We start from the raw sequence: 6,534 nt of genomic DNA on the forward strand, positions 1-6,534 counted from the left end.
ACTGCTTACGAAATTACTGTAATTGGTTCTGGAAGAAATTTCTTCACTAGAAAATTTTGTAAGTAGAGACACGTTCCATTTAAATGCCCTAATCTATTCCAAGGCCCCCAAAATTCAGACATAAATGTTTTATAAAGCATAAACATGCATCAAAATATGTAACAAATACACGTTACAATTAGATTATTGCACAATCAATGAGAGTTGTGCATAATCAAAAAAACAATAAAGAATAAAAATGGTGGTCAGTTCACTTTTAACTGCGTCCTCTTCGTTTTTTGCCCTCTTACGTTCATGTTCTCTCTCAGAAGTGGTTTTTGCCTGACGTTTTGTCAAGAACTGATCCAAGGACGTTTGCTTTTGTCGGCTTTTAAGAATCCTTTGAAAATGTCCAAGCCAAACATCAGCATCATGTGCGATCGCCCGACTGGTCAACACTTTTTCTGTGTGATTCACATTTTGTAAAACTATCGGAACGGCTCATGGCCAGAGGGGCGAATGACAAGGATGCTGCATACACATATATCTATCTATCTACACGCATAGACACATTTGGTAGAGTCCCTCTTACCCAATGGGACGCCAGGATGATGCTCGGTAGCAGCCAATGGCAGAGCAGCTATAAGTATGTTGCTTTCAGCAAATTCGGAGCTGCCAGTAGCAAACCGTACTGTATTTTTACCATCTTGAAATTTCTTTCGTAACAAGAGGCAATATTTTCCTTTTGAGACGTTTCATAACTTGAAAATTTCATATGAAGAGACGTTGGTAAGTAGAGATACCACTGTACTGAAAAATGCATAAATCCAAACTGTTTATCCCGTTCATATTTGTGGACACTGAAAACATTAACTTAAAAATGAAATATTTTTTTGACTGGAAGGTGTAAGGTGTTTAGTAAGTTGAAAAGTGAGGAAGTTTTCTCTCCAAAACTACTGAACCCTTTCTTTGTTTGTTTGTTTTGTTTGTTGTTTGTTTATTTATTGAACATATATAAAACATACAATAACATGACAAAGTGCAAACAAAAATTATGAAAGGAAAATAAAAGTAAGTAATACAAACATCATCATAGATTCTTGCACCCTGCAACCTGATGACATGATAAGCTGTCCACTCAGTGGTTCCGAAACTGGGTTCGATCGAACCCTCGGGGTTCGGTGAATCAGTCTCAGGGGTTCGACAGAGCCTCTGCCACGGAGGATAAAACACACCCGACTCCACGGGTCAATTCGTTATGACACGCTTCCTTGGCTAGTTCATTTTGTGCACAATTAAAAAAAAACTATATTTTACACTTCTACTAATTGTCTTTACTTTTTTCTATTTTTAATAAATGCATTTTTAATGTCTTGAATTTGTAAAAAAAAAAAAAAAAAATCACATTTTTAAAATCTTTAATTTTCCAGTAATGAAGGGTTTAGTGAATGTGCATATGAACTGGTTGGGTTCGGCACCTTGAACAAGGTTAAGAACCACTGTGTCCACTGTCGTAACCGCTGTCCCCAAAAGGGTTAATACAACACCACCTGACTCAGTGGAAACAACACAAGGGCCAGTAAATCAGGAGCAAGAGTTTATTGTACTGTCACCAACAGGCAATTTGTCCAAACTACAATTCAGTGAAACATGTCACGGAGATGGCATATGGAGATTTAAATTAGTGAACACCGCTACCAGATTTCTTTAGTAAATATTCCAATTATATTCCAAATCTACTTGGCAACAGCTAATCAGCTCGGTAACCTTTCGAAATCAGGCTGCACTAATAACCACCAAAAAGCTGTCATTTTGTTTGGTAACAATTCCCAGAGCTGTTTGAACACAAAATAGCGTACTAGCTCGTCGGGGAATGTCACATTCATCGCGCTTTTGTGTTTATTTTACGTTGTTTTACGTTATGTTCCATATGGACCTTTCTATCACAAGCTACAAGGTCTCTCTCTGACCAACCACAAAATACGGCAACAGCTTGTAGGTAATTGATCAGGCAAGTGAACTGTAAAATATTCATTTTCTACTTCAACAGTCAGATAAATCTCCGGGGAGGGGTTTGAGGAGCACGCCGGTGGAAATATTGCTTATGCACCACGAGGTAGCTGCGGCGGCATGATGCTGAGGAGGAGATAAGACGGGAAGTGTCGCTGTGTTTGGGTGTAGCTGGCAGCGATGGCCAGCCATGCAATTCCCTGCTTGGCTTTAGACCAAGAAGCAAAAATCCTGCTCTACAGCCCTGGATTTCATTTTTTTGCTGGGCTGGGGATGGGGTGGGACCATGGTGGGGCCGGGGAGGGGGGGTGGGGGGGGGTTGTTGGTCAACAACCTTCATGACTGGAAGGCGAAAGAGCTGAGCCTTCCTCAGTCTACTTGGATTGTTTTTGTGTATTGTGGCATTACACATTCAATTCATCAGTTCAGCACAGAATTAACATTTTAGCGGTGTGAAAATGGATGCTTTCCCTTGACTTACCTTTTGAATTTGAATATAATAATAATAATAATAATAATAGCATTTTTAAAATCTTTAATTTTCCAGTAATGAAGGGTTTAGTGAATGTGCATATGAACTGGTTGGGTTCGGCACCTTGAACAAGGTTAAGAACCACTGTGTCCACTGTCGTAACCGCTGTCCCCAAAAGGGTTAATACAACACCACCTGACTCAGTGGAAACAACACAAGGGCCAGTAAATCAGGAGCAAGAGTTTATTGTACTGTCACCAACAGGCAATTTGTCCAAACTACAATTCAGTGAAACATGTCACGGAGATGGCATATGGAGATTTAAATTAGTGAACACCGCTACCAGATTTCTTTAGTAAATATTCCAATTATATTCCAAATCTACTTGGCAACAGCTAATCAGCTCGGTAACCTTTCGAAATCAGGCTGCACTAATAACCACCAAAAAGCTGTCATTTTGTTTGGTAACAATTCCCAGAGCTGTTTGAACACAAAATAGCGTACTAGCTCGTCGGGGAATGTCACATTCATCGCGCTTTTGTGTTTATTTTACGTTGTTTTACGTTATGTTCCATATGGACCTTTCTATCACAAGCTACAAGGTCTCTCTCTGACCAACCACAAAATACGGCAACAGCTTGTAGGTAATTGATCAGGCAAGTGAACTGTAAAATATTCATTTTCTACTTCAACAGTCAGATAAATCTCCGGGGAGGGGTTTGAGGAGCACGCCGGTGGAAATATTGCTTATGCACCACGAGGTAGCTGCGGCGGCATGATGCTGAGGAGGAGATAAGACGGGAAGTGTCGCTGTGTTTGGGTGTAGCTGGCAGCGATGGCCAGCCATGCAATTCCCTGCTTGGCTTTAGACCAAGAAGCAAAAATCCTGCTCTACAGCCCTGGATTTCATTTTTTTGCTGGGCTGGGGATGGGGTGGGACCATGGTGGGTGTTTTATGATATAAATTGAAATCAAGACGTTAAATGTAAAAAAATATAGATTAAAAACAAATATATAAAAATATATTTGTATCAATATAGTTATAAACTATTAAAAAAATAGAAAAATAGAAACGTACACCCAAAAACAAGACACAGGCATTCGAAACCCGAATTGGACATTTGGACCTGCAGTTGAACCAAATGTAACGGTTAGCGTGTTTTGCTGTCTAATCCAATCGTTTGTTTATTCCTCAAATCCGTCGTGCCTCATCTGACCTAAGCAGAGCAAACAATGAAAGCATTATATTTGTAGTGAAATAGTCCGAGACTTAATCCTGTGATTAATAAACTCATGGTAATAGCTTACATAAAATATTTTTTTTTCAGGAAGGAGAAAAGCAGTTGCCGAATAACTTTTTATAATCGGCTGAATAAAGTTACATTCGATCCAAGCACGCAAAGGTTTCGTTAAGGTCGTGCTATGCGGCGAAGCGGAGAATATTACAAAGATAAGAAGAGGAGTTATTTTTGCTAAATTTGTTTTCAATGCTCTTGTGTGGTTTACAAGAACAGCAATCGGGATAATGTTTCATATTTATGCAGCATCTGCGGAGAAAAGATAAGCTTTTCAATTAAGACAGTCGTAAAACCTTCACGTTATTAAATATGATCGTCGCTCCACATAACGCTTTGATTTAAAATTTACCACGTCAGATGGACATTTTCTCCTTTTGGAAGCAAATCGAGCCACCCGTTGTCTTTAGCGCTTATCCTCCGTTGCGTCTTCGGTGAACAGGAGAGTAGAAGTAGCTGTCAAAAAAGACGAGACAGACTAGCACAGGACTGACACATGATATGGAGACTGAACAGGCAGAACAGGACTATCGCAGGCACCTCTCCGGAACATTATAAGGTGGTCTCGTATTGACAGACAAACGGGCACCCTTGTCAGATTCACAGTCAAATAGAAAATCACTAACGAGAACACCAAGTGCACCTGGACAAGACACGAGCCGAGCGGCTAAAGGGAGCCGGTTGGTAGATACAAGGGCTGAAAAAGGGGACAGAGGGAAAAACAGGACAATACATGCTGTCTTTTGGGAACTCATTGACTAATTCTTCAGTAATCCAGAATAGGTGCTCCAAAATGTTAGTGTATCCAAACGTGTTAACTCAGGCTAACCAAGTATCCGCCACGAAAGACCTTCTTTTGTAGATATTTGTTTATCACCACCGTACTGCCGTGAAAGGGCAGGTTTGTATAACGTGTTGGATTTTTGTTGAAATGCGCCCCGGCTTTCAGGTTCCGTTAAATGGATAGCATGACACTGCATTGCTTCTGATTACATCCGAGATGACTCGGATTACCATTGCTGCACATTAAGATAACCTTTATTTGTCCCACACTGGGGAAATTTGCAATGTATTAGTAGTACCGTATTTTCTGGAGTATAAGTCGCAGTTTTTTTTTCATAGTTTGGCTCGTGGTGCGACTTATACTCTGGAGCGATTTATGGGTGAAATTATTAACGCATTATTATATCATTTCACATTTTATTTTCACATTTAACCACAAGAGGCCGCTCTAGACCTGTGTTGATAAAACCACGATGAGTCTGACGTAAGTGACGTAGAAGAGGAAGCGCTGCATCTTCTACCTCCGGAGTTGGTGGAGTTGTTTTAAAGTGACACAGAGGATGAAGATTTCATTGGATTTAGTCATTTGGAGTGACATTGATGGTTTGGTGAACTTGTTAGCATGTTCTTTATGCTATAGTTATCTGAATAACTCTTAATATGTTACGTGAACATACCAGGCACGTTCTCAGTTCATTGTTAATGCGTCATGTAAGGTTAGCATGTCGTACACTTATTTAGCATGTTGGTTTCTATTTTATTTTAATTCTAAATTGCCTTTCAAGATGGTATGCATGTTCTTGGTGTTGGATTTTATCAAATAAATTTCCCCCCAAAATGCGACTTATACTCAGGAGTGACTTATAGTCCGGAAAATATGGTACGTTATTTTATGTATTACATTAGTAATGTAATATGATACAAATAGCAGTTTTGAGCCAAAGTCAAACCCATCTTCCCAGACAGCGCAAGGTTTAGCGACATCCAACTGGAGGAAAGACCGGTAGTGAAACTGTAGTCTCAGATCAGCACTGGATCACATGATTTCAACTCTAACATAGGGGTGCCCATTATGTCGATCGCGATCGACCAGTAGATCAAGGACTGGTCCCAAGTCGATCCGAGGGGTGTAGAGGAAAAAAAAAAATTGTGTCTCTGTGCATGTTAGTAATGTATTTTTTGTGTTAATGTACACAGCACCCTAATCATTCTATCAGTCTCACCTTCCCAAAAAGTATTTTAAAAAGAAAAGAAAATAAAGCAGGTAATATTTAACCTACGGAGTTGCAGCTTGTGATGAGAGTTGTTGCGCTATATCTTTGATCGTTATCATCATTCTCATTCAGAGTTTGTTATGTACAATTCACCGAGGGGACGGGCAAAAATGGGAATCTGGAGGGCCGAGAGAAGCATTTTAAAACGGTACGCGTGAGCTACGATCATTAACAGGCTGCAAAAGTGTGGCGCATGCCTCAGCGTCAGGCTGTTGCTCATCATGGCATGCGCGTGTACGTGAGTGCGTTCGCATGCGTGCGTGCACGGTAACGGATCGATCGCGGGAGGTTGGTTGATCGAAAAGTAGATCTTGGGTCAAAAAAGTCTGGGCACCCCTGCTCGAAAGACTTTCGTGTACATGCTGCATACAGACTGTATGTGACCAAAAAAAAAAAAAAAAAACCTGATTTGGGCCCGGTGGTGCGCGCAGGGTTTCAGTCAAATTAAATGACATCTTGTCAGCAGTGTCCGTCGGCTGTTTCCCCCTCCGGTTCACTTCTCTCAATCTGAAACCGCTTTTCCAGTTCTCAGGAGAGTTTTCTTACAATGAGATAAGCGGTAAATACGATTTTTGTGAATTTTAAGATAACAGAAATTTGCAGTTCTCGAGACTCTGAAGCATTTTCGTGTTACTTTGCAGTAAGAGATGTTGGTGGGGGGGGGAGAAAAAGAATGTAATTAACCTTCTTGGTGAGAGAAATTCTATTACAAGCTCCTATT

Source organism: Hippocampus comes, unplaced genomic scaffold (genome assembly GCF_001891065.2).
Source record: "Hippocampus comes isolate QL1 unplaced genomic scaffold, H_comes_QL1_v1.1 scaffold73, whole genome shotgun sequence".
In the NCBI taxonomy this organism is placed as follows: Eukaryota; Metazoa; Chordata; class Actinopteri; order Syngnathiformes; family Syngnathidae; genus Hippocampus; species Hippocampus comes.